Source organism: Ascaphus truei, chromosome 3 (assembly GCF_040206685.1).
Source record: "Ascaphus truei isolate aAscTru1 chromosome 3, aAscTru1.hap1, whole genome shotgun sequence".
Classification (NCBI taxonomy): domain Eukaryota; kingdom Metazoa; phylum Chordata; class Amphibia; order Anura; family Ascaphidae; genus Ascaphus; species Ascaphus truei.
In genome coordinates this window covers 206,657,473-206,681,313 of record NC_134485.1, presented here as the reverse complement: position 1 = coordinate 206,681,313, position 23,841 = coordinate 206,657,473, and the positions used below count along the sequence as shown (strand labels likewise).

General features: G+C 42.3%; 1 long non-coding RNA gene across 1 annotated transcript; it reads left to right on the top strand.

Moving 5' to 3' along the window:
• Positions 1-12,174: 12,174 nt before the first annotated feature.
• Positions 12,175-20,924, top strand: LOC142491007 (uncharacterized). Its single transcript, XR_012800217.1, has 3 exons — positions 12,175-12,385; positions 20,365-20,528; positions 20,705-20,924. It is a non-coding gene; the product is annotated as an uncharacterized LOC142491007 (long non-coding RNA).
• Positions 20,925-23,841: the final 2,917 nt, after the last annotated feature.

Genomic DNA, 23,841 nt, shown 5'->3' with positions numbered 1-23,841 from the left:
CAGTTTTTGAAGAATGCATAACAGAACATAAATTGAGAGACAGGCAGGTGACTCAATAGAAGATTACAATAATCACAATGGGACACAATGAGGGCATGTATGAGATGTTTACCTGTTAAACTAGTGAGGAAGAGGCAAAGTTAGTTATTCTGTAACTTCAAATTGCAAAGCCAGTATAACCAGCCTCACACTGATGAGATCCAAAAGGTCGAACTAGCTGTCTGGGAGTAGGCTGATACACTTCTTTAACCTAGGCCAGGGGTCTGCAACCTTTCAAAGAAGAAGAGACTTTTTTCCGTTTTTTTATTTGACCAAAATATTTAGACAGCTGCAACATAAGCATGAATATGAATACACTCACGCACATACAGGCAGTCCTCGTTTTACAACGCTTTGCTTTACAACGAATGGCCTATCCAACGCTATGCAATGCATACCTATGTTCATTTTTACAACGCCAAAATGGCTTATCCAACGCTCTTACGACGCTTTGCAACGTTGTTTTTGTGTGTGTGTGTATATATATATATATATATATATATATATACACATACACATAAACAATGTTGCAAAGCTTCGTAAGAGCATATATATAATATTATATTATACTACATAATATATTATTTATTATATTATATATATATAATACAGTATATACACTATATAATTTATGTGTGTGCTGCATATCTTATTGCCTGTGTAAAATATTTGGTGTATTTTAGTGTTAAAAATGCCTTCAGGAACGGAACCTTTCATTTAGACAGTGTTCCTGTGGGAAAACGTGTTTCGCTTTACAACGTTTCGCTATCCAACGCCATTTTGAGTAACGTATTGTGTCGGATAACCGAGGACAGCCTGTACACACACGATACATATTGTACACTAATACTGTATGCTAATGTTCATATATGCCTACACCAAACATACTTCAATCACTTTTATGCTCGATGTTTATCTTCTGTCTTTCTGTTTTTAGTTGTCATTTCTCAACCCTTGGACAAAAAATGCAAATATGCTTGGTCCTGTGTATTTATTTATTCTCACTCTCCCACCTTCCTCTGTTACACCACCCCTCTCACTCTCACTCCCGTCCCTTGCACTCTGTCTCGTACTCAATCTCCTCCTACCCACACAATTTCTCTCTTCCCCCTCACTCAATTTTGCCCCACACTCAATTATGACACACACCACCCACATAATTATCCCACACAGAATAATCCCCACTTCTTCACTCACAGATTTATCCCACCCAAAATAATCCCCTTTCCCTACTCCCAACCGCCCACAGAATTATCCCACATAAAATGATCCCCTTTCCCCACCCACAGATTTATCCCGCTCAAAATAATCCCCTTTAACCACTCCCACCCCCACAGAATTATCCCATATAAAATGATCCCCCTTCTCCACTCCCACCCCCCACAGAATTATCCCACAAAAAAAATCCCCACAGAATGATCCCACACAAAATAATCCCCTTTACCTTCTCCCACAGAATGATCCCACACAAAATAATCCCCCTTCCCCACCCGACAGAATTATCCCACACAAAATAATCACCTTTCCCCACTCCCACCCCCACAGAATTATCCCACACAAAATTATGCCCTTTCCCACTCCCACCCCCACAGAATTATCCCACATAAAAAAATCCCCACAGAATTATGCCACATAAAATGACCCCCCTTTCCCACTCCCACAGTATAATCACACACAAAATAAACCCCACATAATTATCCGCCAGACACATTCTTGCAGCACTTAGTATTCTGGTCTGTCCTAGCAAATGAGGTGCAGGCAGACTGGGCAGACAGGGGCTGATTACGCGCACTTCCGGTGCCGTGGCGCAGAGCCCCGACAAGCAGGGGAGAGCGCCAACGAGCAGGGGAGGGCGCTGAAGGCACAATGTAGGAAGCGCCTCCTGAAATGATCCGCAAGGACCGGCCAGAAGAGCTGCATGTGGTTGCTGACCCCTGACCTAGGCTGTGCTGAAAAGCTGTGTAATACGGAAGGCATAAGCTTATATGGGTCCATGTTAAAATGGACAAGAAGCAAAAGGTGACACTGTGTGTGTTAACTTGCATGCAATTTCCCAGAATCCCTGGCTGCAGTGGAAGCGTTGTTGTATGCTAAGAAATAATGGTGAAAAGCCAGGGTTGCAGACTTGTTCGAGACATGTGAATGTGCTCACAATTGATATTTTTATTTATGTTGTAATGGAAGATTTGTCTGAACTTTCCAAATACAAGATAAAAGTTGAATGTAACATTGAGGCAATATTCTTATTGTGGTCTATGCATCAAGGCAAAAGTATTTCACAAGTGACCCAGCATTAGTTAATGAATGTAGCTGGATATATCAGCATTTGTTCCCCTTATTTTGAACCACCCAACCCCCCCCCCCAGAACCCCTTTGTGTCTGTGAGTGATTAGGGTGTGATGTTCTTGAAAATGTGAATAATTGACAGGATGTGTACATTTTGCGGGACCTATCAAATTCTGTGTCTGTGCTTCTCTTTTATGTTCCTATTTCCAGCATAACAAATATGCCATATCATGAGGCTGCCTAACACGAGCCTTCCTTTTCTTATTTATTTATTACAACGTTTATATAGCGCCCTTATCCAGAGCACTGTACATGAGTTAGTAAAACTTGTTTGGTTGGTGGGTAGGGGAGGGAACATTATGGACCGGGCTATGGGTTGGTAGCATTTAAGAGCTTGCTTGGTTGGGGTAAGGTCTCTGGATTTAATCTAGTTGGTGGCATGGTGATGGTTCTGACAGTGGGGACAGTGATGTCAATTGGATCTATGAAGTGGGTGACTTTAGAGGTTTTTGGAGAGGCGTTAGGAAGGTTTAGGAAGGGATGAGGGTAGGGGAGATCATGGGTGTTGCTTAAAGATCTGTGCAAGACGTAAATAATTTGAGTAATAATTTCTTACATTTTAGGATGTCTCCCCCTTTTTAAGTTTCTTTTGTAATCCTGTGATTGATGAATTTCTCAGCTTTGGAGGTACAGTGTTATTTGTACTTTTGCAAAAAATACATGGAAATACATGATGATTAAAGAATGAAGTGAGCCAAATTGAGGTATGGATTTGGGGCAGTTACAGCTCTCTCCTTTACTTCTCATATGCGTAAAGCTGCCAAATGTCGTGGTCTGAACAGGTTTGTAGAAAAGCAGAAGTAGGTCAATGATGATTGTAGGCAGCTTCTCAAAATCCTTACGTTTTAGAGCAGCCACCTACTTTACCTTCTATATATAACAGGCTCATGTACACTGAAGATTTGCTCATTAGATGGGTGCAAATAAATGTCCCACCTTTCAATATATATTAAATATTCCACGGGCTGGTTCTTTTCTCAATTTAATCAGAGACAATAGAAAACATTTGTCACAGCAAAATTTCAGTTGGTTACATCATTCAGGCATATAGAATTTAGTTATAGAGTGGAGAATCGTTAGCTTGCTTGTTCTTAGCTTGGTGATAAAGGATTCTGAATTCTATAAATCAAAACGCAATCTTTATACATTTCCTTAACATAGCAATCACCTGTTTATCTCGTGTCAGTCCAAAATGTTCTTAGTCAATCATCAATGTTTAAACCAATGTTCCTTCATGTAGCAATATTTACTGATTTAGAAGACCCTTCTTTGTTCTGTCACTAAGTAACTATAGTTCATCCTATGTTCCTTATCTTTTTGAATGTGACTGGAGAAAGAAAGGGAGTCTCTGTGCATATGTCAAAACTGGAGAGATAGATTTGAGTACTTGAAGCCCAAAGTGATGTAACTCCTCTGATCTGTTTTTGTCCAGGAGTTCTGATAAACACATCACCAGAGTTGTTTCAATACACCCATGTTACTTGGAGGCGTTGTTCAAACTTTTAAGTTTGTAATGAATCCTTTGTAGTAATGAAGAGCAATTTTTTTTTTGCCTGTGACTGAGGATAGAGGAATAGATGGTGATTAACATGATCAAAAAACAGCACAGCGATTATAGCAGAACGTGGCAGGATTGACTTTAAAATGTAACTAGAGGGAAGCTAAATTCAAACTGTTATGACAACATATTTTTCATTATTATTTTTCTGAGATTCATTTTACAACAAAATAACTTTTTTTAAACTGATTTATAGAAATAAGCTGCAATAAATGGTACAGAAAGGTTTGTGCCCTCTATTGGTATTTTGGCATTCCTCATCCCACAGCGATACAGAGACTTCATTTGTGGATACCGCTTTGTGCCTAAAGCTGGAGTTCCTGTGGTGTATTATTGTTTGCCTTTTTTCATTATTGAGAGCACAATAATATTTGTGAGGCGTACATATGGAAGTTCCACAGGCATTTGTCCTGTGGGAACGGGCCTGAGCAAGGGGTTCCTGCCTCGCAACGTTGCCCCCCTTATTTAATTTGTTTGTTGTCACTTCCCTTTATTTAATTTCCCCTTGTTTTTTCCCTTCTGTTGTGATTTTTTAACTCCTCCCCCTCCTTAGTTTTTTCTAATCCCCATGTGCTCATAACTAGAGATGGGCGACTCCGCCCAAATCCGTTTTCCAGATTTTCTTGCATTTCCCCGCCTAAATCCGTTTCACTGTGTAAAATCGGCAAACAGATTTGGTTGGTTTTAATCCATGTGGATTCATCAAAAACTGCCATTGGATATAACCCATGGACGGATTTGTAGAATCCATTTTGTGGATTTAGCAATCCGTTCTTTGTTCCATTCGAATTCTTAAGAATCCGCCAACGATTGCTGAATCTACGGATAAGATTATACAAATCCGTCGACAGGTTGCAGAATCCGCGGAGTGTATTCGTGATAATAACAAAATACACAAAACGTGATTCACCTTTTTTGAGATTGATGCGCTGAAATCTGCCGGCGATCTGCTGCGGATCTAAATTCATCCCAAAATTCGCCCATCTCTACTCATGGTCTCCCCCCCATTCATCGTTTCCCTTTTCCCACAACTCTGTCTCCAGATAAGTACCATTTGATTGACCCTTTTTTGGGCAGTGTTCGTTTTTATATTTATTGTTTACTCATTTGTATATGCTATTGTGTTTTGCATTGACATCAGCCTGTGTGGCTGTATTATTGCCCTTGAATATATAGTTTGTTTGACTGTGTTACCTTGTCTCATGTTATATATGAGTAAAATACTCTTTATTTACTACACTACTTTTGTTTTGATACTTTCTCTGAATGCTGGGAAACATTTGTATAATTTGGTTACATTATTGTGGGAATTAGGGTTCCTTTTTGTTCCCACTGTACCACCTCTCTAGTATTTTTTCGTAGGGCCGATTAATATAGTGCTGTCTATTACATTATATATTTCCTATATTGGTATTGTACCAGATTTGCCAGCAGCACCCAAGTCCACAAAGGCCTGTGTATGCGTTGACGAAGATCCCCATGGCAAGCTAACAGGAATCAAAAGCCGTTGACGGGTGCTTTGAGGAGAAATAACCAAAACGGAGAAGCGAAGTAGAGGTGGAGGATACCGGCCCTGGGGTGTCGAAGATCTTCTGAAAGGCCTAGATAAAGGCCACAGAATCATTCACATGGGATGCATCTCTCTCTGAAATAAGAGACACCCATGCCAGAGCCTCATTCGTGAGTAAGGAGATGATGTACGGCACTCTTGCCCGCTGAGTGGTGAACATGGATGGCAAGGTTTAGGAATCCCCTGCAGGCAGTAGGACTTTCTCAATAGCGCAGATGGACTGGTATGCGACTTTCCAGAAGGACTGGAAAAGCTTCAGTGTTGGTGCCATAGAGGTAGGTGCTATCTGGAGAGTGTACATATTTCCGCACTCCTCCCTATAGAAGATTGTTGCTGGTAAAAAGATAGGCCGTACATATAGAAAAACAAAAAGAACGATTCCTGCGCTCCTACCAATTAAGCTAAAATAAAATAGTGAGCTTGTGAATAAGGGTTATTTAGTTAAACCCTTTGGCCAAAGCGTTATAATCCTAGGGCCAACGTCAAGGCATAACCGAATTGCAGGTACTACATTGAATATATGTAATTATTGTCCCTTGGACTAGTGAAAAATGTGAGAAAGCCCTGCAGGGGTTAAATAAAGCATATGCTTTTGTGAGTAGTGTAATTAAAAGCTGGCTAAAGCCAGTATCATAGTTAACTTGCTATAGATGTAAACTGTGGGTGCACAAATTCCCTGGTGTGAATATAATAAAACTTACATATATTTCTTTCTGTCAGCCTTATACATTATACATTCACCTACTCTTGGAGGGTGATGTGCAGACTGACACTGAAGTGTAGATATCCAAAGGAACCGTCTGTCCACTCAAGGTTAACCCGCACAGCTAGTAGCCAAATAAGATATAAGTGCGGAGCAGGAAAAAAGACCTTTTGAAGATGCGGGGTAAGGGCCACTTGCAGACCCGCTTCCCATGTGGGGCCAGCGGCCGCAATTGCAGCAGCCCACGATGGAGCTCACAAAGCTCACGAGAGTCCTTCCCCTCTATGTCTCCTGGTCTTGTGATACCTGAAAGGGTAATGACGCACTTCCTGCGTGACCACGATCCAGAAGTAACAAAGAAAAAATTATCGATATCAGCGCTGCTCCTTGGGATGACAGACTCACCAGGTAGGTAATAAAATCAACTCCCTTCTACTGGTTGAACTAATGTGTTGCACCTGATTAAATAACATATATCTAAATTTCAACACACAGGACTTCTATCACATAGGGCCTCATGCAGTAAGCGCCGATAAGGCTTTTATCGGCATTTTCCTGCCAAAATTGCATTTGAGATTCAGTAAGCGCTGATAAGTGGTCAAAATCGGCATTTTGTCTTCCTGATAAAAATTTATCGGCATGCGGCTGCCGATAACCCACATATTGGCACTTTTCGGCACTTTTTGAAATCGGCTGTATTCTAGTAGCCCCGATCAGCTTTTCGGTGCTGATCGGCACTCAAAAATTGAGATTTCTATGGCAATTTGTCCCGCCAACTAAAGTTGGCAAGTTGGAGGGGAGAAGGATCGGCAAGGTTGCCGGGACGGCACTTAGAAAAAAAAGCTCATCTCTACATCAATGGAGTCAATGGAGCGGGGACTTATAACTTTATAGGAGTGTTTACGTTCTATTGCTCCTAATAAAAATGTGCTTGGCATTACAGTGTCGATGTGATTCACTTCATCGTGTCACCGCTTACGTTTATTATTGGCAGAACATTGTACTTGTCTATGTTATGATGTTTTGCGTGTCACATTAGTCTTAATTTTATGATGTGTCAAGGGAAACTCCTATAGTAAACTCTTAAAGGAAGAGGTCACATAATATGAAACATGTTACTTAAGTGTGCTTCAATTTATTATATGATGTAACAGATTTCACACATCTAACAGATCCAGCGTATAGTAATGTTGGTATACATTATAGAATGCTTTGAATGTGTAACGCATGATCAGATGTAAATGTAGCTGGGTTTTTTTCATGTTTACATGTAGTTTGTGACCTCCCTCTTTTTATGACATCCGCAATTGGACACTCAATAACATTGCATGTTTACATTGTACACGATGCATTATAATCAGTTCATGCTAAGTTATACACAGATCTATAATAGTTACTCATTTTTAGATGATTGAAACATAATCAATAGCATGTATCCTGATGGCATTAAATTATGCATATATACATTAGAATTAGTTCATGTGAACATGTGACAACAACATGCGAAATTATACATGTTGCAACGTAGTTTTTCAACGTCAATGTCATGGTTGTATCCTAATGAGATGACTTAGTGTTGCGTTCAAAAGTGGTACATGCATTACACATTCCATAAATACTTGCGAATAAATTTTTGTACAAAGCTTAACGTTACATCATTGTCAAATATCATGATTGCCTGGTGAACACACATAAATAATCCATTTAATTCGTACTGTATACCCGTTTGGAGTTAACAACTTGGATATGTTAATGTAACACCTTGCACTTCATCAAGTCACGTGACATCATAACATAGGTATTTAAAGGAGGGCAATTACCTGCGCATTGACAGCTACAGACCTGAAGATGATACGATTGTTCATGAGACGGAGGAAGATTCTATTGGAGGAGAGGCTAGCTGAGGGACAGGATGTCACAGGGCAAGGAAGGGACAGGGACGCGGAGAGGAGAGGGAGAGGGCAAGGAGATGAGAGGAGAAGAGAGAGGAGAGAAGTTGTGCCTCATCCACGTTTGTACAGGGAGAGAACCATGTTAGATGGGATGAGTGAGGAGGAGATCATAAGTCGGTATCGTTTGAGTTCAGCAGCAATCTTATCTCTTTATGAAGAGATACGGGTAGATTTAGATTTTGTGACAGCCAGAGGTCGTGCAGTCCCTGGGCTTGTTACAATGCTGTGCTCATTACATTATCTTGCTTCCGCGTCATTCCAGACAACTGTGGGCATAGTGGGCGGGTCTCACAATCTACATTCTCGCGGGCCTTTACCCAGTTTCTATGTGCACTGAATAGACGCGCTAGGAATTATATTCATTTTCCTACAGAGTACACAGAATGGCTGGAAGTGAGGAATGGCTTTTATGCCATAGCCGGGATACCATGTGTGATGGGTGCAATAGATTGCACCCATGTTGCTTTGATCCTGCCTAGTCAGAGTGAGCATGCTTACCGCAATCGTAAGCACTACCATTCCCTGAATGTACAGGTGGTATGCGATGCCACAATGAAGATTATGCATGTGGTAGCCAAATTCCCTGGTTCCAGTCACGATTCCTCTATCCTGAGAAACTCATCAGTCTTCCATGCTTTCGAACAAGGCTATTTTGGACCTGGTTGGCTGGTGGGTGAGTACATATTATGATGTGTTAACAAACAACTCTTGTTTTTCTATGAAATGTTGTATGTAATAATGTTAACACAAATTGTTTCATATTTGTGCACGATGGATTATAGGTGACTCAGGATACGGAATTAGGCCGTGGCTGTTGACCCCGGTGGCAAACCCTCAATCTGAAGCAGAGGAGAGGTATAATGTTGCACATATATCTACAAGATCCGTCATAGAGATGACATTTGGGCTTCTGAAAACAAGATTCAGGTGTTTAGATAGAACTGGTGGGGCACTTCAATATAAGCCTGCTAAAGTTTCAGATATTGTAATTGCTTGTTGCATTTTGCACAATCTGGCACACCGCCATAATTTAGAAACCAACATACGTCAGGGCTTGGAGGAGGAGCATCCCGTACATTTAGCAGCTGACACTGAGCAAACAGCCTGTGGTGTGGAGACACGTCGAAATGTGATAAACACATATTTTTCATGTAAGCAAATACATATATGTTCATAGTACTACATAGCTGTATTAATTCATTGTAATGATAAATACATGTGTCCAAATACCATTCACTTAGGAAACAGATGAATATGGTTCTCCCACCTTTCTGTTCTCTGCTGTGTGGACAATTGCATGTGGCACCGGTATGTCATTCATCAACAGGTTGTATTATACTTCTTACCAATAAAATGTGTTGTGTGTACGTGAGGGAATAATGTGTACTAAAACTATATTTTCTGTACATGCTATTTTTGGTTATGCATAAACAATAAACCTACTATGTCGATAGCCAATAGCTAGTGCAATATGGTTACATACAATTTTTCTTTTGGAGTGTGACATGTGTGTCACAATGATGTGTAGACTATTGTGTATGTAAGATCATATTTGACATATTCAATATTTTGTTTCATATCACATAGAAAAGTGTCACTTCTGTGTGTTGCTTACCTTAATGAACATGTCATGACAATGATTTATATTCATTGATGTTTTCTTTTTCAAGTTATATCACTCCAAGGACTGCTCATGGTATGTATTTGAATTCACATCTGTAATAAGATGTGCAAACCTCGATACAGGTATAGTTAGAGGATGTATAAAGAGAACGTAATAAAAAAGTTGTGACAATTGAAATATGTCCTTTCTGTATTGTGTCCGTGCGTTTATCTACACTTGGTGATTATTGTACAGTGTGTTTTAAAATCATTATGTACATTACATAACATGTAATTTTGACAACGTAACAACATCCATTCATGCACATGAGCGATGTTAACACTCAATGCATGTTTGTATGAAATGACCCAAATGTGGTAAACATCATAAACATTGCAATGTATGTCATTATTTATTCTCTCACTTCATCTTCATGTTGATTAATACATTGTCATATGTGTATGTATAAGTGAAAGATGTGTGTTGATTTGACGTACATGTTACATGTGCCAAAATGTTAACACCATTCCAAAGTATAGTTCTTTGGATTCACAAGTTTTCATAAATCATTCAACACAATGACAATGTTGTTAAGAATTTTTTTATTTCATTCACGTTACTTATTCATAATGATCATGATCCTTTATAACAACTGTCAACATATGAACATAAATGAAGTATACATTTACATACGCACACATTTCATCAACATAGTGTGTGTGTGTGTTTTAGTTTTTGTGTGATGCATGTATTTCTACCAGAAATAATATTAACCTACATAATAATGTTGTTTTTATCATTGGCATCACTTAGCTATGTATGTGTTGAACGTTTAATAATAACAGTAAACTATAGTTCATTGTGTGAATGAAATGTACACACAAATGTTCATGGTTTAATGATCTGTACATAACATTCATTAGCTCATGCATGTTAGGTTAGCACTACAACCTAGGTGATAATATAACATTCACACGAGTAAAAAGTTTCTATCACCTCCCTATTGTTATTGTGTACGTTCAGATACAATGTCTACGAGTTGTTATGTAGCATTTACATTCTTTGACAAGTCACACGTGAGAATATAATATATAGTAGATTAATGTGTTTGCTGAGTGATAATGTGGGTAGCATATATCACATGACAATACATATAATGTTAGTAGAAATTAAAAATTTATCAATATAAGATCTAACATCAGTGCTTAGCAACATCATTATGATAATTAAGTGCATAGTAAATATTTGCACAATAGGATAACATTATGTAGTGATTGTTAATCTGCGCACCAATCATTGCAAGCATTGTTACATATTTATTATAATAGTTGTTCGCTAGTCGGCACAATCATCTAATATAACGATTGGCCCATCTGAAATAATACATTGGTCCCATGTATTCATCCTCGACATCTGTGAAATACAGCAAACACATGATGTTCAAAGATGGCACATTTATCTATGTTTCAGCATGACAACGCTTAACACATCTCTATATGATTGTAGATATTCACAATTGCATAAGTTACGTATATGTTTAAACGGCAAGGATCAAACTAAAGAAACAGAACTATCTCATGTTTCAAATGGCGTTGCTCGCATTACTACTGATATGTTTGTTCCGGTGCCTGCATACATAATAATGTGCGCCCACAACGTCTGTTGCGCGCGCACGTCACGAATGTGTGGATTAAGTCTTAGCGCATGCGCAAAAAGATGTGTACGCTGTGCGTTCAATACATGTCCCTCCATGGTACTGCTAGCAGTACGCATACCATGGCTGAAAGTTATGATATGGAAGCGAAACAAATTCACTTCTACACACGTACATATCTAAACTTTGTAAATGGACGTGTGGCCACGGCCAAAACGGACGATCAGCCAATGAGCGAACAAAATACGTGTGACGTCATGTTAAGGCACCATGAAATGCACGCAAACACCCCTCCCACTGAATGAACATTGGCCTCCAGCGCTGTGCACGCACCGCCCCACCGACGCGCGCGCATGACACACTGCACTGACCGTAACTATAAGCTATGGGCACAGCCAATACTGTTTCACACGTGCACGTTGGTTGGGGGGGAGGCTTGCATCGGTAACCTTTTAAAGGACGCCTTGGGACATGACCACGTTCCCACGTCATATGTGGGCGACACATTGTTTTTATATGTTGAATGCTAAACAATGAGGTGTGTGTTACAGTTAGTGTAACATTTAGAAATGATACTTTAAAAGCGATAATAATCTATGATTTAGGACTCCGTCACCAATGTGTACTAATGTTTCGTCATGTAGTCTATTGTTATAGGAAATAATGTATTTGCGAACGCTACATGTAAGGCTGTCTGCAATGTTGTGCTGTATCCACTCATTTGGCTAACAGATTGTGTATATTATTAATGTACACATATATAATTTGAGTAAAGGCATAACGAAATTTGTATTTACCATTCTTGTAGAAGTCAAAACTGATTTGGCTGCAACAACTCGCTCCAGGAAGGCACAACAGTATCATCCATGGTTGAGGCAACCGTTGAATCCTGAATCAGACACATCTCTGTGAGGCCGTCATATGGATCTGCAGTGGCTTCTTCAAACAAGACGTCCGGAGGTACGTACAGTTGTTGGTTGTTTTCACCTCCACATTCGTATTGGCCATATAAGTTTGGATACATATCATAGTAGTTATGTCCATCTTGCATCTGGTCTTGATGAATAGACGGTGCAGGTATATCAGCAGACGCGACAGTCTGTGCGGCTTCAATGTAACTGGTATTAGGCAAAAATATGCTATTTAACAGAAGATATGTTCCATGTTCCATGGTAAGTTTAAATGATGAAGCAACCTGCCAGCAGCCGTATCGTTGAGCTTGACGATGAGGGACACGCTCAAAACATTCATTTGCGGATAAAGTGAAACGTACAGAAGTTTAAAAATTTCTTTGATTGGCTGTTTCTTGGTAGTATGGATATTGGTTTTGGATCAAGTCATAGATTTCCCCCACGGTTGCCTTTTTCTGTGGCGTTGACTCGATTGCTTCATAAATCAAAAATGTGTATGATTTACGTGGATGGCTGTGCAATGTGGAAGCTCCTGCCATTTCTTCTCTCTTCAAGTGTACAGTGTCTAAGTTGAACGCATACGGATGTCTGCTGAATGTGTGAATAGTTACATGTTATCTTAGCGGTTTGTTCCAAGGTTATAATACAACCTAACAGTTATACGCCTAGGTTTCTCCCACAAGAAATTTGTTACAATAATTGGCTGAAATTCTTTGTCTAAGACACCCTCTTTTCACAGGAATCGAAACTTTACTTTCGGCTTAGGCAATCAAAATGTGCAAAACAAGTTTACTCTTTTAATTACAATAACAATGTGTGTGAAATCATCTACAGTGCTATGATGAACACATTTCTACATACACTTAGCTACAATTAACCATACACACACATCTCTCTCTTTGTCTCTCTTTCTCTCTCTTTTTCTCTCTCTCTTTTTCTCTCTCTCTCTCTTTGACTCTCTCTCTTTGTCTCTCTCTTGATATATAGATATATTTATTTCTATATATATTTATATATATATTTACATATATATTGTATGTGTATATATATATAGTGTGTGTATGTATGTATGTATGTGTATATATATATATATATATATGTGTGTGTGTGTATATATATATATATATGTGTGTATATATATATATATATATATATATATATATATATATATATATATATATATATATATATATATGTGTGTATATATATATATATATATATATAAAAGTATACATTACCACATAGCAGCAAAAAGGGAGACAGCACTCAGGTGAATGAAAATAAATGTATTAAATACAGCACATAACTCCAACGTTTCGATCCCACAGAGGGATCTTCCTCAGGGTGGTGCAACAGACACAGGACAGTGAGTGACTTATATACCCCAACACCCAAGTGACATAAACATCTCCACATCATCAGAAAGCATCATCATCGGGCGACAAAACAGCTGTGCATAATACAATTTAATTAGATCATTCTCCAACTCCATGTCTGTACTCCTATTGGGGAATCCAAGTCACATGATCAAACCCAAGCTGTCAGTGTGATTGCATGTAAACAAACTGATGCTGCATCAGCAGGTCCGGTTGTCAAGGTTGTCCTGTGTCTGTTGCACCACCCTGAGGAAGATCCCCCTGTGGGATCGAAACGTTGGAGTTATGTGCTGTATTTAATACATTTATTTTCATTCACCTGAGTGCTGTCTCCCTTTTTGCTGCTATGCGGTAATGTATAATGTAGCACAACTAAAAGTGTGTGTGGATACTATGTGGTCCCTATTGGTGTATAGGGATGGAATAACAAGGAGTATTAGTACAGTAGAGGCAACTCTTATTCAAACAAAAACCAGTGGCAATTCCCCAAAAAACCCAGGAAACACCCAGGTACATTCTGAATACATGCCTTAAACTTACCTTAAACTAGCCCCAGCATTTCTGCATTGATTAATGGCCTATCAGATTAACAGCGGGGGTCCCTGGCAGTCCCATTCAAACTGAATTGGACTGCCAGGGATCCCTGCTGTGTTAATCCTATGGGTCATTAGTCAATGCAGAAATACCTTAAACTTGCCTCAAACTAGCCCAGAACATACCCAGCACATACCCAGAATGTAACCCGGCTAGTTTACGGCAAATGTTAGAATAAACGTTGCCTCTACTGTATGTGTAAGAGACAGTTGTGTGTGCATACATATAGCACAGTATGTACAGACATGGCCTTTAGCGCTCATGGGATGAGAGTTCACTTGTGTCAGTAATGACTCATAAAATTTCGATCTCTGTTTAGGCCACCGCTAAGTGTCCCGAACAGTTGCATAAATTTGTATTCATGCAACCGTCTCTCTTTCGGTGTTTTAAGATTACCATTGAGTATGGCAACCCTCAGATCGTTCATCTTATGGCCAGAGTCAGAGAAATGTTCGCCGACAGGACTGTCTCTTGTTCCGCGCGTGATGCTGTGGCGATGCAAGTTCATTCTCTTGTTTAGCCCCTGCCCTGTCTCACCTATGTAGTAGCAGCCCCCTGGGCATTTCATGCACATGATGAGGTACACGACATTGCTGGAGGAACAGGTGAATATTCCTCTGACTTTGTATTCCTGATTCCTGTGTGGTATTTGTATTTTGTCCGCTGTGTAGAGCATTTCGCAGGTTTTGCATCTTGGGTCCTGGCATGGTTTCGTCCCGCATTCAGTTGTACTGCTGAATACTTTACTCCTCACCATAATATTCTTGACATGATGGGGTTGTCTGTATGATAATAAGCAGTGTTCGACAAATCACCCAAAAATCTACTCGCCCAACCAAAAATCTACTCGCCACCTAGTCCCGCCCCTAACCCCGCCCCGAACCCCACCCCCAACCCCGCTTTAAAATAAAATATATAAATAAAATACATTTAATAAATTCCTAGTCAGAACAACATTTGTTTTTGACAAATGTATTTATTACATTATACTACAATTAGTCCTTGTTATGTGTGTGTATGTGTGTGTGTAAGTGTGTAAGTGTGTAAATGTCGGATCTAGAAATAAAAGCCACATTTGAATGACCTTAACCAGTGTCTGGACGTCCCCGCTTCACAATATCTAAAGCAGCAATCCCTCCTGGGATCTTACCTGATCCGCAGTCCCTCAATGTCCAGGTACCTCATTCCCGCAATGTTATAAGTTGGAGGGGATGTGTTCCCTACCTGTCTTCTGGGTTAGGGGGGGGTTCCGATGTCTTCTGTGTGAAGCTTGAGTCAGATCTGGAAGAAAGCAGTATAGGTTATTTTGGTGTACTATAGGACACTTAAGATATATAGGGTAAATAAGATATCCAGATACAAAGAGGGGGAGAGAGAGAGAGAGAGGGGGGGAGAGAGAGAGGGGGGGGGATAGAGGGAGAGGGAGAGAAAGAAAGAGAGGGGAGAGAAAGAGAGAAGGGAGAGAAAGAGAGAGGGAGAGAAAGAGAGAGGGGGGGAGAGAAGGAGAGGGAGAGAAAGAAAGAGAGAGGGAGAGAAAGAGAGAGGGAGAGAAAGAGAGAGAGGGAGGGGGAGAGAAAGAGAGGGAGAGAAAGAGAGAGAGAAAGAGAGAGGGGAGAGAAAGAGAGAGGGGAGAGAAATAGAGAGGGGAGAGAAAGAGAGAGGGGAGAGGGAGAGAAAGAGAGGGGAGAGGGAGAGAAAGAGAGAGAGGGAGAGAGAGGGAGAGAAAGAAAGAGAGAGGGAGAGAAAGAGAGAGGGAGAGAAAGAGAGAGAGGGAGGGGGAGAGAAAGAGAGGGAGAGAAAGAGAGAGAGAAAGAGAGAGGGGAGAGAAAGAGAGAGGGGAGAGAAAGAGAGAGGGGAGAGAAAGAGAGAGGGGAGAGGGAGAGAAAGAGAGGGGAGAGGGAGAGAAAGAGAGAGAGAGAGGGAGAGAGAGGAGAGGGAGAGAGAGGGAGAGAAAGAAAGAGAGAGGGAGAGAAAGAGAGAGAGGGGAGAGAAAGAGAGAGGGGAGAGAAAGAGAGAGGGGAGAGAAAGAGAGAGGGGAGAGAAAGAGAGAGAGGAGAGAAAGAGAGGGAGAGAAAGAGAGAGGGAGAGAAAGAGAGAGGGGGGAGAGAGAGAGGGAGAGAAAGAAAGAGAGAGAGAAAGAGAGAGGGGAGAGAAAGAGAGAGGGGAGAGAAAGAGAGAGGGGAGAGAGAGGGAGAAAAAGAGAGAGAGGGGGAGAGAGAGGGAGAAAAAGAGAGAGAGGGAGAGAAAGAGAGAGAGGGAGAGAAAGAGAGAGGGAGAGAAAGAGTGAGGGGAGAGAAAGAGAGAGGGGAGAGAAAGAGAGTGCGGGGAGAGAAAAAGAGACAGAGGAGAGAGAGAGAAAAAGAGACAGAGGAGAGAGAGAGAAAAAGAGACAGAGGACAGAGAAAAAGAGACAGAGGAGAGAGAAGGAGACAGAGGGGGGAGAGAGAAAGAGAGAGGGGAGAGAAAGAGACGGGAGAGAAAGAGAGACCAGAGAGAGGGGAGACCAGAGAGGGGAGACGGGGGAGACCAGAGAGAGGGGAGACGGGGGAGACCAGAGAGAGGGGAGACGGGGGAGACCAGAGAGAGAGGGGCAGGGGTGACTGACTGACCGGGGCAGGGGTGACTGACTGACCGGGGCAGGGGTGACTGACTGACTGGGGCAGGGGTGACTCACTGACCGGGCAGGGGTGACTGACTGACCGGGGCAGGGGTGACTGACTGACCGGGGCAGGGGTGACTGACTGACTGGGGCAGGGGTGACTGACCGACTGACTGACCGGGGCAGGGGTGACTGACTGACTGACCGGGGCAGGGGTGACTGACTGACTGACCGGGGCAGGGGTGACTGGGTGACTGACCGGGGCAGGGGTGGGTGACTGACCGGGGCAGGGGTGGGTGACTGACCGGGGCAGGGGTACCTCTGGTGTCACACATACTCCCATACACACATACACATTCTCCCATATATTAACACCCACACACACCCATATACACACACCCACATATACACACACACTCCCACATATATACACACACACACACACTCCCACATATACACACACACTCCCACATATATACACACACTCCCACATATATACACACACTCCCACATATATACACACACTCCCACATATATACACACACTCCCACATATATACACACACTCCCACATATATACACACACTCCCACATATATACACACACTCCCACACACACATATATACACCCCCCCCCCCCCCCCCCCCCCCACACACACACACACACACACACACACACACACACACACACACACACACACACACACACACACACACACACACACACACACACACACACACACACACACACACTCCCATATACACACACACATTCTCCCATGCCCACACACACTCACTCTCTACACACCTTTTGGAAAGGCCGCGACCAGCACCAGCACCACCACGCTCCCCCCCCCCTCGCCCATCTCCTGCTCCGCGGGGACATGAGGGGGCATCCCCGCTCCCATCACCCGGCACGCTCCCTGACGCGGGACCGGGGGAAAGCGGGGGGGAAGCAGGGGGGGGGAAGCGGGGACATGAGGGGGCATCCCCCACTCCCATCACCTGGCGCGCTCCCTGACGCGGGACCGGGGGGAAGCGGGGGGGAAGCAGGGGGGGAAGCGGGGACATGCGGGGGGCATCCCCTGCTCCCATCACCCGGCGCGCTCCCTGACGCGGGACTGGGGGGAAGCGGGGGGGGGGGGGGGGAAAGCGGGGACATGAGGGGGCATCCCCCGCTCCCATCACCCGCTGCGCTCTCTGACACGGGACCGGGGGGAAGCGGGGACATGAGGGGGCACCCCCCGCTCCCATCACCCGCCGCGCTCTCTGACACGGGACCGGGGGGAAGCGGGGGGGGAAAGCGGGGACATGAGGGGGCATCCCCCGCTCCCATCAACCGCCGCGCTCTCTGATACGGGACCGGGGGAAGCGGGGGGGGGGGGGGTGAGCGCCAGGGAGGGGAGGGAGGTAGGGGAAGGCACAAATAATACTTACTGTGTCCTCCATCCTCCATGGGGAAAAGAATGGCTGCTCGTTGGGGGCGGGCTCATATAGAGCCTGGCCGCACGCCCACAAAGCCTGGGAGCGCGCGCCAATCAGCAGTCAGGTAGGGGGAGTTTTTTTTTTTTCCAGCCAGCGCGAGCAGGGAAATTTAGCGTGAGCAGGGAAAATTTAAAAAAACAAAACACGTGTGCTGCTTGGGCCAATAGTTACTCGCCCGGGGGTTAAATCCACACGCCCCGGGCGTGTAAATGTATAAGATTGTCGAACACTGATAATAAGGGTGCTTCAGGGAAGACCTGTTGCAGTCTTGTATCTTCCTGGAGGATGGGTTGTAGTTTCCTGGCGACTTGCGTAGGGCTCCTCGGTGTGGGTTATATGTGACCACCAAAGGTACCCTGTCGCTTGTCTCCTTCTGTTTGTATTCAAGGAGATCACTTCTTGGTATTCTGGTGGCTTTGTGAATTTGCTGGTCTACAATTCTGTGGTTATATCCACGGTTACCTCTACACACACATATATATATATATATATATATATATATATATATATATATATACATACTGCTACATTGAAGGCCTTGTTGGGTGCAAACAGGCCTTGTTGTAATTATATTAACAGTTCATTAAAGTTTATAACATTACTGGGTCAGTATGGTTGAGGGCCTAATTGATTCAGCTGTGTAGAAGTTGTATTTAACAGCAAACAAGGCCTCTTTGCAGCCATGAAGGCCTGAACTGTTCATTCTGATTATATATATATTATATATAGAGTGCAAAACTAAAGGCATTGATGGGTGTAAGCAGGCCTTGTTGTAATAATATTCAAAGTTCAATACAGCTGAGTGAATTAGGGGCTCACTCATACTGATACCATAATTGTAGCAAGTGTCCTAACATTTATATCTCATTAACACAAGGCCTGTTTGCTGACAACACTGGCAGATATATATATATATATATATATATATCTTTATATATCAGTTAATATACACACACAATGTGTGTGTGTGTGTGTATACATATATAGATAGAGATACAGAGAGACTACAGATATATTCATACACACTTACAGATCTGTTATTTTAACCAAAAATCATACATGATCACATGCCAACATTATGAACTATGAATGAAGATTAAGGTAAGTAATGTCTTACAGAGTTAAGACACAAGAAAACATAACATTAAAATGTATGCTGTTATATGTGTACTTACTTAAAGTTCTATGTAAATAATATTAGCATGAAATAACTATCTACATTACCAAAATAACCCACATACATCTCATCTTGAACAAGAGCTAAGTGAATGTCATCTTCCATTAACATGCCAAGTGTGTAAGAATGTATTACCATGAATCAACTGATGATTAATAGATATTCATATGTTATAAAATATGCCTTCTTTCAGTCAGTGAGCATTTATAAACATGCATGTGTACAAGGACATACTTGAATGTTATCAAGCATCTGTACATGATCATACATACACTATGCATGAAAGAGTCTGCAGTAAACAACACCAGTACACAATTTTTTTTAGTGAATGTGATTATATATTTTTGTTTATCCTTTTGAGAGCGAGTCACAGGCCTGCTTGTTGGCTGTTGTGTTCGCCTTTTCCCTGTGCCAAGTACTCTCGCCTTAACTTTACCACTTGTACTGGCATGTGGCAGTTCTGTGGCACTGGGTGTGGGCTGTGTCAGTTCTGGGGCACTGGGTGTAGGCTGTGGCACTTCAGGGGCACTAAGTGTGGACTGTGGCACTTCAGGGGCACTAAGTGTTGGCTGTGACACTTCAGAGGCACTGGGTGTGGGCTGTGGCAGTACTGTGGCACTGGGTGTGGGCTGTGGCACTTCAAGGGCACTGGGTGTGGGCTGTGGCAGTTGTGAAACACTTGACAAATATTGCAACAGTGGTGGTGGAACACTTTCTTGTGTTTGTGTTTTTGTCTTCTTCCAAAAGCTGGTGATTAGTAATTGTTGCCCAAACTTTCTTTTGCGTGTCTCATTTGTAGGTGTCATTTCCATATTTTGAACACATGATGTAAGCGGTTGGATGTTGACAGGGACCTGCACAGAACTTGCACCTACTGTACCGGTATCATCCAGAAGTGGGGAATGAAGAAGTGATGACTCTGGAGAAAAATTAGCAGCATGTAAAGATCCATCCTCTGATGGGGTAAAGTGGAATTGTTGTTCTCTTGCTGTACTCCTAAACTGATTGGCTTGGCTTACATTCAGAACTAGTGCTTATAATGTCCTGTTTAGATTTTGGATCTCTTTAGGAACTTGGATGATGACATTTTTTATTTGTGACATTTCAGAGATTGACCTTTCATGCATCCTTTCATGCAGTGACATCATCCTTTCATGCATTGACATCATTTCTGAATGGCGACGATTTTCTTCACCCAAGATTCGTTCTTCAGAAGCTGCAATAGCTGAGTAGGTGTCACGAGCAGGAGGACTTGAATGCTGGGTTAATCCAGGAGTGTCAACATCTTCATGGTCACTTGAGTGAATTTGTCCTTGAGCGGCAACATCTGATTCTACAAATAAAGAAAGACATTATGAACTGCCATGGAACTTTCACTTTGTTTTCACTATAATGATAGTTGTTCTCATAGTGTAACACAGAGGTGCGCAAACTGTGGGGCGTGACCCCCAGGGGGGGCGCGACACTGCCGACGGGGGGCGCGGGGTTTACAGAGGCCCCGCGCGCTTCCCGAAGGCACTTAAATTAAGTGCCGGGGGAGCTGCAGGGCCTCTGTAAACCTAACTTACCGTGGCTCCGGCGGCTTCCTCCCTGCGGCGCCATGGCAACGCGGCGTCAAAATGACGCCGCGAGGTCATGTGACGTCACGTTGCTATGGCAACGTGACGTCATTACGCCGGAGCGCGGGTAAGTTGGGGTTGGGGGGGGCGCGGGAGCGAGGGGACAGCCATCAGGGGGGCGCAGGGAAAAAAGTTTGCGCCCCCCTGGTGTAACACATAACATGTTTCCATAATTTTTTATTTGTGTCCAATTAAAAGATGATGCTTGAAGTAACAATGATGTTTCGAGTCAGTGTGAAAGAAGAATTAATTAAAGGTTGTTGTAACATCTCAACTCCTAGCTGATACTTGAAAAAGACACAATACATGTCATGAAACACTACGGGGCTTATGCAGAGAGGATAGATATGGAAATCGCGCCATCTTCTGGCCAAAAAACTCGGCACAAAACCTTTTCCTCCCGAGAACATGGCGTGATTTTTAAAATCCGGCAGAACAGTTTTCTGAAGTTTAAAATTCGCCAAACACGTGGCGAGAACCTGTAACTCGCCATGCTAATATAGCGTGGTATTCCAGTAGGACCGAAGCGCTTGAACGCGCCATTCTGCCCTATAATATGGTGTGTTCCAGGTCGCCAGAAAAACTTGGCAATTTTGCTACCATCTGTAAAAAGAAGGTAAAGCTGCTTTCAGCATACGGCCATAATTTACGCCAAATCTGTGGCTATTTTATTGCCGTTTTCCCAGTAAATCTCGATTCTCTCTGCATAAGCCCCTACATCTCCTGTGACAATAACTGATCTGAAGTTCATTACATGTGAAAGGCATTTATTTTGCAGGGCAAATGAAATGCTTCAAATGTACACATTATATGGGCTGCACCTCATACACTCCCCTTCCATTCTTGATGATGACCTTGATGAGACAGGTGAGGAGACGTGTTCAGTGCCACGTGATACAGGTGACACAGGAGCTGCAGGACCAACTATATAGAAGAATAACATCAGAATTCAATTGTCATGTGTACATAATTAACATGAAGTATCTGTAGTGGAAGTAGTTATGGCTAAATATCAGCATCCCCTAACGAAATCACAATGATATGGTTAGGGCAATCTGTATATTATCCATCTTAACATAAATGTACATGTGAACCTAATCGGCACATTTCTTTTAAACACCATACAACATACATACAACATACAATGTTCATGCAGGAATGCGTTATAAAATTAACTGGTCTGTTGTACATACACTGCATATGTTGGGTAGTAATATAGATACAATAATGTACATCACTACCATGAAAGCAAAGTTGACTCTGCTTAGAATTCAGCACCTAATTGTGGAAATGTGTATGAATGTGTTTAGAGATCTGTCTGAACATTTAAGAGAAGCAGGTGTAGCGCTCAATGTGGCTGACACTCAGCAACACATGCAGTGTGTCGCTCACAGATGGTATTGGTGTGATAAGGTGGCGTATCTATAACGTTACAATAATATATGACTGTGACGATAGTGAGGGTTTGGCCCGGGATTAACGGGGTTACTCCCCAAGGGCCCCCCTCTAACCTCACCAGGGAGACAAGGGGTTAACTGGGCTGAGGTCCAGAAATGTGATTTAACCCTTGTTATAACATGAAAATGCTTATTCCCCTGTGTAAAATGTATTGTTGCTGGGTCAGTGTCTGCATAACCCACCCACTGGGACTTAAGGGGTTAATCTTATATGCAGTGCTGAATAAACAGTTACCTGAAAACTGGTAATTTGGTAACGGAGTAAGCCAGGACCCTGAGCCTTGGGGTACAGCCTCCGTGTCACCCCCCAAGTACACCCATATTAAAAATATAACTTTGTCATAAGAGGGACATATATTTTTGATAAAATGACTTTCTGCAGTTTTTGAAATGTACAGGCCAAATGCTAAATTGCCTCTGCCTGCCTTTGTAATGCATACCAGAAACCAAATGGTTTGACTTATATGAGTCTATTCACTTGCATATGCAAGCTTCCTCTCTCCCAGTGCATATCAATAGGGAGGTGTGAATTGGCCAGGTGGATGCTAAATAGGACATCCTGGTAGACTTGAGCCTGGCTTCACAGGGGTATTGCTATGCAATACCCAGGAAGGATCAACAGGTAATGACCTAGTTGGTTATGCGAGAAGCTACAAGCCTACTTCAAAAGGTTTTATTGATGGGGGTAGGGGTGGAGTACCCAAACAGGATATCTGAATGGGTGACCTTATTAAATATAAGAATATTATGGGATGTCCTTGGCTGAACATGATAAGAATTACATATGTGTATCCGTTGGATGTAGCCCATCTTTTGGAGTCTAAACACTGTATATGTAACGGATGCTAAATTCCAGATATTAATATCTCTATTAATTTTCATATTACACTGTAATGTTGGGTATCTCTGCGAGCGTCAGGTGTCACGGAATGTATTAATATATCTCACCTGACTGTGTGTATTACGGAACGGAAGTTATGCAATGATTTGCAGTAAATATGAAATTGTGGTTGAGTTCTGAGGAACCCCTGTTGTGATGAGCAGGAAAGGCTAGAATTTACAAGCCTGGTCATCAAAGACCAATTTGCTAATTGCTTATGCTTGGCCCAACGAACAAAAGGAATTAACCAGAGTAAGTGTAACTTTTCACACGGGACTCTGAAAGCCCAAAGTCAGCTTCAAAAGCTTCAAAGGGGATTT